The following is a 12,918-nucleotide window of genomic DNA, read 5'->3' on the forward strand; positions in this document are numbered from 1 at the left end:
ACTGCCAGGCATGGAGAGAAAGTGTGTACTCTCTTAATAGGGGAAGGGAACTAAAATATCTCTATTTATATTGCCTGTCATTAGCATAAAACGTCTTAACTTGATGATGGAATTCTGGTTTGTATTGTTTATCAGTGGATCGAATGGCTATGTTTTTCTCGTCTGAGAAGAGTTTCTCTCTGTCTTTACAGCCTGTACATTCTCCTCCTCATCCATTATAACCAAATTAACTAAACATACTTGTGTAAGAGTGCTGTAATAATGGAAACCTAATTTATAAAAACTTTTCATACATGTCCAGTGAGTGACCGACTGTTTAACATCCTACCTACTTACATAATCTCATTTACCCTTAATGTTTACCAGTTGCCCAATACAAGTTATGTATGATTTGTTGACACACAGAATAGTAAATCTGATAGCACACAATAATGAGAGTTTGTTGTAAATAAGAACTCTTGAATGTTTCAACATGCCAAAAGTGTTACGGTATCTAATTGTTTATTGTCTAAGAGTTGGCATTATATACTTAAGTGTTTAAAGTAATTTAAGTTACTAGAGTTCAAATATTACGCAGACTGCTCCAGGGTTGCAGATTGATTTATTTTCATATCTTAAGTGCAGAGGAACACGACACGTTTCGACCTGAATTGGTCTTGATCAAATATCACAGTAATTTAAGTTCACATTTTTGCTCGTGTGTAAAGAATGATTAGTTATTCATGTTCATTACTGTATTTGTTTATTTATTTGAATTAGTTCAACTACACATATATGTGACTGAGTTCCACACACAACAAAGCTTCTGTGAAGCTTCCTGAATTTCCAGTAGTAAGTTGCACCTAATCATGTGATTCTGGACCTATGTTACTTTTTGTTTTGTTGTTCATAACTGATGAAGGCTCCACTCAAATTATTAGGTGAGCCAGAAATTACACTGACATATGAAAAAACGCTAACAATGTAAATGTGGAATACTGTGTGAGTTCTTGTTTACATAAGTACAACCACGGCTTCTTATTGTGCTTCTTTCTTTTTACTGTGTGTCCCTCTCTCTTAAAATTGTGCACCTATCTGTATTATGCCTTTCAAATATTGAACTACTTCCTGGACAGTGATGGGCCCTTATTAAGATAAGCAAGCACCCATTAACAACTGTGTAAAAAGCCAAATGCATATCAAGGAGCACTCATGCGATGCGGCCTTTGTCTGTTTTATTTAAACTGTATTACCTGCTGTTAGTTAAATGATGTTTAGTCAGAGCCGGGCAGGACACAAGCATCATTAATATTATTGTGGTTTCAATTCATTTAGTGCACAAATACAATGGGGTGCCATTCTGGAAATTCTGAAATGGGAAAATGTTAAGAGGCAGACAAAAGGATATGTGCTTGAGGCAAATTTACACTAAAATTTCTTTTGTAGATTTATATAGTGCACACTTGCACTCATGTACACATTAGAAGGCATAGAAGACATTTGTTGGTTGGTGAGCAGGAGGGATTATGAGTTGCACTGTAAAAGTATGGGGTTTAATTCGAAAGTCCAGTCCTCTAAAACAGGCCATTATAAAATATATCGCTGTGCTAGATATTGAACGTATTGAGTCTGATTACCGCGTCATACTTTACTTGAGTTCCAACCCTTTTATCATCCCTGGGAGTAAGGTTCAACTGCCCACAAGCAGTACTTTTGGCAAAGCAAGTTTTCAAAGTGAATAAATCCACCATTCGAATGGGATGAAATAGTCTTAAAATCTGTAACATCAATTTTAACAACAGTATGCACTACAGATCCTGCCCCGGACTTAACAAAGAGGCCTCTTCATCTGTTTCTGGCATTTATCATTATATGAAGCTATGGGTATGCTTAGAAAGTACCACAATATAGGTAGCAAATGCTATTAAAAGACACATTACCAGGACCTCTAACTATGTGGGCAATTCACTGAGGTGAGCAGACACCTCCACCAGACTTAACATCTAATCCTTGCTTTACCATTTTACCTATATATGCCAGAAATAAACACTGCATTTTAAATCCAGGTATAGCACACAAAACAGTAACTTTTTCCTCGGAAGGTAGTCCCTTGGCCTGACCATCAGAATCACTGCCAAACCAGTTTAGCGCACTTTCCAGGAAACTGCAACAGACGTGGGATCTGTTCAAAAAAGTAAAAATATGCATACATAGTAACTCACATGTAAACATGTGTTACAGAAAGGTTCTGCAATGGGGAATTGTTAACCCCTTCTGTGCTCATGACGGAATGGTTCCGTCATGAGCAGAAGTGCAAGTGTGCTCATGACGGAACCATTCCATCATGAGCACACTTGCAAATAATGTTTTCCTTTTTGCCTTGGGAGGTGGGGAAGAGACTCCCTAACCTATTTTTTGTTTTCCTTGTAATGACAATTGCACACATGGTGGGCTGCCGTCATTACAACTAAATCGAAACTGAAACTTAGTTTCAGTTTCACAGTTTTGGTGTTTGTGGGGCTATCTCAGCCCCCGAGCACCAAAACGCATGGGAGAGGTATCGTTGAAAAAAAAGAGAATCTCCCCTTTTCAATGGTACCCTTCCCTAGTGGATCCCTACTTGGGGATTGCCCCAGGAGGTCGACCCCCAAGCAGGGATCCATGCACTAACCACCAGGGAAAGGGGAGCGGCCCCTTGGGCAAGGGCTTTGCTCCCCCCATTTTATTCTGCCACAACCAATGGGGGGCAGAAAGGCAGTAGCCCCCAAGCACCCTAGACGCCAGGGATTATTTTTTTTATAGGCAAGGGGTGGGGACTGCCCAGAAAAGCCCCCACCCTTCCCCCCACAAATAAGGTAAAATACTTTTTGCCCTCCCCAGGAGACAGATGGTGGCACTAGCCCCTGATCTGCCCATGGGGGGAAGGGGCAGAAAGCCCACTAGTCAATAGGGATTATTTTTTTTATACGTAGGGGCTGCCCAGAATGAGAATGCCAATGCCCCACCACCCAAAAAATTGCCACAGTCTTTCTGCCCCCCGAGGTGGCAGATGTGGCAGAAGCCCCTTATCTGGCCCCCGGGGGCAGAAAGCCCACTAGGCATCGGGGATTTCTTTTTTCAAAGTTCAGGATGGGGGCTGCCCAGAACGGGCATGTTAATGCCCCCACTCCCCCACATTCTCCAAAGTCTCCTGATAAAAATGGTGCCTCACTTGTGTGGGTGGGCCAGGTGCCCGGGGCAGGGAAGGGCCCAAAACGTATTGTGGAGACATCAAAATTACCTAACGACCTGGTTTTACAAAGGGGCCCACCTGGGTTTTTGGCCCAGCGCTTGGCGGTCATCTAGGGAAACCTACCAACCCTGATATCTTTGAAAACTAGACACCCGGGGGAGTTCAGGGAGGTATAGCTTGTGTGGACCCCCCAATATTTTCCTACCCAGAATCCCATGCAAACCTCAAATTTACCTGAAAAAATTGAATGTTCTACCACCCAGCATTCCCCTTGTTCTCCTGAGTAAAAAGATACCTCACTTGTGTGGGTGGGCCAAGGGCGTGTGACTGGGAAGGGCCAAAAACATAGGGATTAAGAGTATAGCACAGCAAATTCTAAGCGCTGCATTTTTTTAAAAATATGTTTTTACTGCTTTTGCTTTGGCAGCCACACAAGTGAGGTATCATTTTACTTGGTAGACCAATGCTGGGTGGTAGGGCATTTGTGCCGGCACGGTGATCCCACACAAAAATGTGTGGAAAAAGTTATTTTTTTCAGCTAAATTTGAGGTTTACAGTGGATTCTGAGTAGGAAAACGTTGGGGGATCCATGCAATCCATACCTCACTGGACTCTCCATGGTGTCTAGTTTTCAGAAATGTGTGGGTTTGGTAGGTTTCCCTAGATGGCCGATGAGCCCAGGGCCAAAAACCCAGGTGTCCCCTCGCAAAACCAGGTAGTTTTATGATGGGTAATTTTGAAGTCTCCACAGTGCAATTTCCTGTTGCGGCCACTACGCCTACTCACACAAGTGAGGTGCCATTTTTATCGGGAGACCTGGGGGGACACTGGGTGGTAGGAAATTTGTGGTGGCCCGGTGATCCCACAACTTTTCCCCACAGAAAAGTGAGGAAAATGTGATTTTTTTCAAAATCTAAATTTAAGGTTTGCAGGGGATTCTGGGTAGGAAAATGTTGGGAGAGCCATGCAAGCCACACATTCCTAGCTTCCCCTGGGTGTCTAGGTTTCAGAAATGTCTGGGTTTTCCTAGATGGCCGCTGAGCCCGGGATAAAAACACAGGTGACCCTCTTAAACCCTTCAGCGCGGCGCGGATTTCCGCGCCACGCTGAAGATTCTGAGCGCGGACGGGGCCATGACGGAACGGTTCCGTCATAAGCACAGCCCAACCGACGTGCATGACGGAACCGTTCCGTCATGCGCGTCGAAGGGGTTAAAAAGCCAGGTTGTTTTGTGATAGTTGGGGAGCACCTGTTTTTTGGGGAAAATCTATATTTTGTTCCCATTTCGGAGATACATAGGTGTCCTTGATACTTTTTTTTCACTCTTTATAGTTTACCAAATGAATTGCTATATACCCGGTACACAATGAAAAACCATTGCAAGATGCAGCTCAGTTATTGGCTCTGGGTTCCTCTGGTTCTTGGTGAACCTACAAGTCCTATATATCCCCACAACCAGAAGGGTCTACCACATGTAACGGTAAATTGATTTAAAAAACCTGTCATACTTAGAAGAAGTTACAGGTGAAAACGGCACAAATGGCTGTTTTTTTCAACTCGTTTTCAATTTTTCTTATTTTCAACTGCTAGTTTCTATAAAAAAACTTGAAGGATCTACACAAATGATGCCTTGCTAAAATCAGAATTTGGTCTTCTTTTCTGAAATGTATAGCTTTCCAGGATCCATATTGATTTCATACCCATTTCTATCACTAACTGGAAGGAGGTTGAACGCACAAAAAATAGCAAAAATAGGCTGTGTCCCAGTAAAATGCCAAAACTGTGTAAAAACATTTATTTTTCTGACAAAAGTCTGCCTGTCCCTGAAATCTGGGAAGATGGTGATTTCAGCAGCACAAACCCCTTGTTGATACCATTTGCAGGGCTTTCTTCTGCAGCACTTTTTCCCCATTTTTCCCAAAACAAAATGTAGCTGTATTTGGGCTAATTTCTGGTCCCTTGCACGGGAATCAACAAACCCTCGGTATCTTTAAAATCCCCATGATGTTGGAGGAAAAGGATGCAAATTTGACATGGATACATTATGTGGACAAAAAGTTACAGGGGCCTAAGAGCGAACTACCCCAAATAGACAAAAAAAGGCTTTGTACAGGGGGAAAAGGCCTAGCAGCAAAGGAGTCAAAAGGGAGGGGCAAGGGTTTAAACTCCGATTTCCACTAAAATGAATTTTCATGGTTCTGTATAGTATGCACAGACCCTTGGCGTCCGAGTGCTGTATATTGTAAAAAGAGCAACATTTATGACTTGTACATTAAAAAATTGGAGGAATTAACTTACATTGTGGGTAGGGTAATGTAAACAAAACAATCTTTCTATCTCTCTTTCTCTCTTTGCAACCTATCTTTTTGACAACAAAATAGTGCCCTCTGTGTTCTTTCTAAAATTGTTTGCATGGAAAAAATGTCATGCAAAAATATACATGAGCAATTGTTGCCATCTGTTACATAATAGCTATAAAAAAGTAACAGATTGCCTATGTAACTGAAAATAGTTTACAAGTGCTTCTTTTATCTGGCAGTTTGCTATTCTGGTTCCTTATTAATCCAACTTTATTCATTTCTGAACATGGTGCTTAGCCAAAGGATGTCTAGATGCAAGGTTATCCACATATGTGATTCAGTATCCCTGAGGAAGTTGGATTTTGCATGTTTGGTAGTTATTTAACCTTTTTAAAAAATCCAATTCCATATAAATGTCAGTTCAGTACTGTTATGTATTATACAGATGAAACATAAACCGGTTTTAACTTTTACATCTGTTGGGTGTCTGTTTACTTATAGAATATTGCACAACCTTCTCATATGTCCATGTAAACTTTTCCTTTTGTCCTGAATTTATGTCCTACATTTTGACACGTTGTCCTGAATTTTTACATTCCCTGCCCAGAATTTGTGTCCATGACAGGGGGTCACCCTAGTTTGAATTAAAGGCAGAGGTAAGGGCGAGATATCCCCAACATGCGAGAAGTAGTAACAGCAGGCACTCTGAGCGTTTGTGACTGGATGTCCACTTCTATCTTGGGAGGGATGCTGAGGACAGTAGCTCACTGGGCTTTTGTTGGTTCCTGAAATGAGACTGGAAATGGTCCTTCTCAAATAGTATTCTCAGACCAGTTACTATACACATCTTTTCAGTTTTAGAAAACCCTAATGAGCATCATTTATATTTAGTCAACCAGTGCAATACACAACAGGGTGGGAACTTAAAATGTGTTCGGACTCAAGCGGAAAAATGTGAGTGACCGAAATGGACAAGTTAGAAAATCAATTAATTTTCCCACCCCACCCTTTCCTTATTTGCCATTATAAGTACATTTTTGTTTCAACCTCTTTCTCCTACCTATAGCAAAAGAAAAATCATATTAAGGGAACTGAGATGCTTTTGAAGCATAGAATAGGCAAGGGAAGGAGGTAACTGGGAAAACAAAGCCTTCAACAAAGCCTCCTGAGAACCTCCAGCAACAACAATACACGCAAGTTTGTTTCTTTTGAGAGGAAAGACAGCCATCAATCTAAACAAAATGTATTTAAAACAAATAACGAAAATTTAAAATGCAGCCTGCAATTCCATGGAAAACAAGCTATAATAATTCTAAAACATTCGCAATAGAGCATAATCAGAACTATTTCATTACCATACTGTTAGAATATTAAATCTTAACAATGGATGGCAAATGTACACTATTAATGTTGAATTCATAAAAACCAACATTAAAACCAATTTATAAAACTACTAAAAGCATATTTAAAAACCTGAATAATGGTTAGCTGACACTGTTATGGCTGACAAATTAAAATTCATTGCTGCCTATGCTGTACTTATTCACCTTTCCAAAAACAATCGTTTTGCATATTTTTGATCCACTAAACTATATATCTGGCATGCACATAGGGCATGTGGAAGGTCCCACCCATCCTTTTGATAAAGAGGATACAGACTTTCATTACGTCCTGCCTCCTCCACGTATTTGTCCAGGGGAGACCATCTGCTTTTCAGATTTAACTAGAACTGCTGGATTTTTGCCTTCAAATAAAACCACGAAGGAACCTTTAGAGAAGCTGGGCCGATGGGCTTCAGTCCCTTGAGCAAGTGATGAGATTAAGAAATACCAACATTATTTTTCAAAGCCATGTCACAAGATTTTGGAAATGAGTTGTTTCAATTTTACTGGAAATAGCTTATACCCAATTGAGTAATAACGAGGATAAGGGTTTAATCCTTAGTTCTAATTGATTGCTCATGAGTACGCGCATAGTTGGGGTGGAAGTAAAACATGGACTTGTTGCATTGCAGGTTTGATCTATTCTCTTTTTGGAATTCTTCCTAAAAATATTGTCTCTGTAATGAGAAATCTGCAATTTGGTTTATGCTTGAGATGGAAGCATTGCGTAAAAATGAGTAGCAGTGAGTAATGTAGCTTACATACTTTATGGGAGATAATCATAAGAGGACCTATGCATGAGTAAGCTTAGTAATTTGAGTAACCTTTAATGGAATATAGAGATTGCACAGAGCTACATAATGAGAGGTTCCCAAACTCATTAGATGTTAAATATGTGAATAATTATTTAGCATTGTTTGTCAAGTTGGTTTGACAATTTGCGAACAAAATATAGTTGGTTTACTAATTTTAGATATTAGTTGTACTTTAGCTTTCACTGCAAGTAATACAAGTAATGTCATTGGCTGTTTTAACTCCTAGTGGTACAACTATTTAATTTGTATTCATATATTTATCTTTTGCATTGCTGGCTTTGTCTATTAGACTTTATTTTGCATGGTATTTGCAATTTTATGTTTATTCTTGCAGCGTTGGTTATGGTAAATGGAAATAAAACATATCAACTGTTTGTGTTTTAAATGAATGATTCTTGAGGCTACAAAGAAGAAGAAGAATTAGCACTTTTTCTGGATCTGGTGAAGCGATTTTTGATTTATTGAATCGAGAAGCTAAATGATTAATATCAAGGCCTGGCTAATATTTCCTATGCCGCAAAGAAATAAATTTAAAATTGTAAAGGGTAGTGGAGGTTTAACAAGTCAAAATGCTAATGATCTGAAACACTAGGACAAACATATTACATTTGTAACTCATTTGGTACATTTTTGATGACCGTTTCAACCAACCATTTCTAAAACAAATAATATGACGCCCCTGCTTCAGAAATACACCTTTCTCTGTGTAAAAGTTAATTTATCATTTTGTAACCTTTGATTGGAAAATGCAATTGGAGCTTTATTTGTGCTGACCAGGTAATCTCCTCTGAAAAGAACAATGGTGAAGTTAGAGTCCAGTTACCTTGTACATTGATAACGAAGGGATAGTTTCTTATTCTGCCTTTAGTCTCCTACAGTGTATCCCAATGACCTACACTTTACCTTCTCTCCTTTTAGTTGCTCTGCTCTTCAGCTTCCTTTTCAAATATTTCTCACACAAAGCACAGCCTGGGTTAGAGGGTGGCTAAAGGGGGTAATGGCTTCTGCTTCCAAAGATGTACAGCCAAGAGATGCAATCCTTCACACAGCAGTGGTCTCAAACTAGATGTAAAACCCAGTCCACAAGTGGGCTAGTAATGTAGAGTAACCTTTCTCCTTATCTGAAAGATGACTTGCAGATGGAGAGGCTATTAATTGTCAGAAGTCGTACATACATTTGATATTCCTTGTAGATGGAGGCTGTAGCGTCGTGCTTCATTCAATTGGAATGGAATCATTGTCCTTGGTACTCTAGTATTTAGTAAAAGTGGGCAGACTATTCAATAGTTTGCTGTTTCTGTGGAAGGAATAATTTTTGGTTAGATCTGGGAGTATCCTAAGAGAACACCTAAAATTCGACAACCAGTCTCATGCCTTTATAAAATGTCTTAACCCTGTGGAAAAAATCTGATACACAAATTGTGGCAACCTGATATGACTTGATGCTAACAATTGTGGGTAATGAAGTTGGTTTAATTGGTTCTGCAAGATATGAATGCCAAGTGTCCGCAAATGGCCAATCATTACAATTTCAAACAGGCCGGGCACTGCTTTGTCACAGTGAAACTCGACTACTTCCTGAATGCTAATGACGTCCCAAAGACTGTGAATATCATTGCAATATTAAGCAACCATTTAAGTATGACTGCTAAGCAGTCCTTAATGTGTGTTGGTGGTTGCTGGTATTTAGCATCGGCACTCTGTGCAATTGTTGCCATCTGTTACATAATAGCTATAAAAAAGTAACAGATTGCCTATGTAACTGAAAATAGTTTACAAGTGCTTCTTTTATCTGGCAGTTTGCTATTCTGGTTCCTTATTAATCCAACTTTATTCATTTCTGAACATGGTGCTTAGCCAAAGGATGTCTAGATGCAAGGTTATCCACATATGTGATTCAGTATCCCTGAGGAAGTAGGATTTTGCATGTTTGGTAGTTATTTAACCTTTTTAAAAAATCCAATTCCATATAAATGTCAGTTCAGTACTGTTATGTATTATACAGATGAAACATAAACCGGTTTTAACTTTTACATCTGTTGGGTGTCTGTTTACTTATAGAATATTGCACAACCTTCTCATATGTCCATGTAAACTTTTCCTTTTGTCCTGAATTTATGTCCTACATTTTGACACGTTGTCCTGAATTTTTACATTCCCTGCCCAGAATTTGTGTCCATGACAGGGGGTCACCCTAGTTTGAATTAAAGGCAGAGGTAAGGGCGAGATATCCCCAACATGCGAGAAGTAGTAACAGCAGGCACTCTGAGCGTTTGTGACTGGATGTCCACTTCTATCTTGGGAGGGATGCTGAGGACAGTAGCTCACTGGGCTTTTGTTGGTTCCTGAAATGAGACTGGAAATGGTCCTTCTCAAATAGTATTCTCAGACCAGTTACTATACACATCTTTTCAGTTTTAGAAAACCCTAATGAGCATCATTTATATTTAGTCAACCAGTGCAATACACAACAGGGTGGGAACTTAAAATGTGTTCGGACTCAAGCGGAAAAATGTGAGTGACCGAAATGGACAAGTTAGAAAATCAATTAATTTTCCCACCCCACCCTTTCCTTATTTGCCATTATAAGTACATTTTTGTTTCAACCTCTTTCTCCTACCTATAGCAAAAGAAAAATCATATTAAGGGAACTGAGATGCTTTTGAAGCATAGAATAGGCAAGGGAAGGAGGTAACTGGGAAAACAAAGCCTTCAACAAAGCCTCCTGAGAACCTCCAGCAACAACAATACACGCAAGTTTGTTTCTTTTGAGAGGAAAGACAGCCATCAATCTAAACAAAATGTATTTAAAACAAATAACGAAAATTTAAAATGCAGCCTGCAATTCCATGGAAAACAAGCTATAATAATTCTAAAACATTCGCAATAGAGCATAATCAGAACTATTTCATTACCATACTGTTAGAATATTAAATCTTAACAATGGATGGCAAATGTACACTATTAATGTTGAATTCATAAAAACCAACATTAAAACCAATTTATAAAACTACTAAAAGCATATTTAAAAACCTGAATAATGGTTAGCTGACACTGTTATGGCTGACAAATTAAAATTCATTGCTGCCTATGCTGTACTTATTCACCTTTCCAAAAACAATCGTTTTGCATATTTTTGATCCACTAAACTATATATCTGGCATGCACATAGGGCATGTGGAAGGTCCCACCCATCCTTTTGATAAAGAGGATACAGACTTTCATTACGTCCTGCCTCCTCCACGTATTTGTCCAGGGGAGACCATCTGCTTTTCAGATTTAACTAGAACTGCTGGATTTTTGCCTTCAAATAAAACCACGAAGGAACCTTTAGAGAAGCTGGGCCGATGGGCTTCAGTCCCTTGAGCAAGTGATGAGATTAAGAAATACCAACATTATTTTTCAAAGCCATGTCACAAGATTTTGGAAATGAGTTGTTTCAATTTTACTGGAAATAGCTTATACCCAATTGAGTAATAACGAGGATAAGGGTTTAATCCTTAGTTCTAATTGATTGCTCATGAGTACGCGCATAGTTGGGGTGGAAGTAAAACATGGACTTGTTGCATTGCAGGTTTGATCTATTCTCTTTTTGGAATTCTTCCTAAAAATATTGTCTCTGTAATGAGAAATCTGCAATTTGGTTTATGCTTGAGATGGAAGCATTGCGTAAAAATGAGTAGCAGTGAGTAATGTAGCTTACATACTTTATGGGAGATAATCATAAGAGGACCTATGCATGAGTAAGCTTAGTAATTTGAGTAACCTTTAATGGAATATAGAGATTGCACAGAGCTACATAATGAGAGGTTCCCAAACTCATTAGATGTTAAATATGTGAATAATTATTTAGCATTGTTTGTCAAGTTGGTTTGACAATTTGCGAACAAAATATAGTTGGTTTACTAATTTTAGATATTAGTTGTACTTTAGCTTTCACTGCAAGTAATACAAGTAATGTCATTGGCTGTTTTAACTCCTAGTGGTACAACTATTTAATTTGTATTCATATATTTATCTTTTGCATTGCTGGCTTTGTCTATTAGACTTTATTTTGCATGGTATTTGCAATTTTATGTTTATTCTTGCAGCGTTGGTTATGGTAAATGGAAATAAAACATATCAACTGTTTGTGTTTTAAATGAATGATTCTTGAGGCTACAAAGAAGAAGAAGAATTAGCACTTTTTCTGGATCTGGTGAAGCGATTTTTGATTTATTGAATCGAGAAGCTAAATGATTAATATCAAGGCCTGGCTAATATTTCCTATGCCGCAAAGAAATAAATTTAAAATTGTAAAGGGTAGTGGAGGTTTAACAAGTCAAAATGCTAATGATCTGAAACACTAGGACAAACATATTACATTTGTAACTCATTTGGTACATTTTTGATGACCGTTTCAACCAACCATTTCTAAAACAAATAATATGACGCCCCTGCTTCAGAAATACACCTTTCTCTGTGTAAAAGTTAATTTATCATTTTGTAACCTTTGATTGGAAAATGCAATTGGAGCTTTATTTGTGCTGACCAGGTAATCTCCTCTGAAAAGAACAATGGTGAAGTTAGAGTCCAGTTACCTTGTACATTGATAACGAAGCGATAGTTGCTTATGCTGTCTTTAGTCTCCTACAGTGTATCCCAATGACCTACACTTTACCTTCTCTCCTTTTAGTTGCTCTGCTCTTCAGCTTCCTTTTCAAATATTTCTCACACAAAGCACAGCCTGGGTTAGAGGGTGGCTAAAGGGGGAAATGGCTTCTGCTTCCAAAGATGTACAGCCAAGAGATGCAATCCTTCACACAGCAGTGGTCTCAAACTAGATGTAAAACCCAGTCCACAAGTGGGCTAGTAATGTAGAGTAACCTTTCTCCTTATCTGAAAGATGACTTGCAGATGGAGAGGCTATTAATTGTCAGAAGTCGTACATACATTTGATATTCCTTGTAGATGGAGGCTGTAGCGTCGTGCTTCATTCAATTGGAATGGAATCATTGTCCTTGGTACTCTAGTATTTAGTAAAAGTGGGCAGACTATTCAATAGTTTGCTGTTTCTGTGGAAGGAATAATTTTTGGTTAGATCTGGGAGTATCCTAAGAGAACACCTAAAATTCGACAACCAGTCTCATGCCTTTATAAAATGTCTTAACCCTGTGGAAAAAATCTGATACACAAATTGTGGCAACCTGATATGACTTGATGCTAACAAT

The sequence above is a fragment of the Triturus cristatus genome, chromosome 1_2, assembly GCF_964204655.1.
Source record: "Triturus cristatus chromosome 1_2, aTriCri1.1, whole genome shotgun sequence".
In the NCBI taxonomy this organism is placed as follows: domain Eukaryota; kingdom Metazoa; phylum Chordata; class Amphibia; order Caudata; family Salamandridae; genus Triturus; species Triturus cristatus.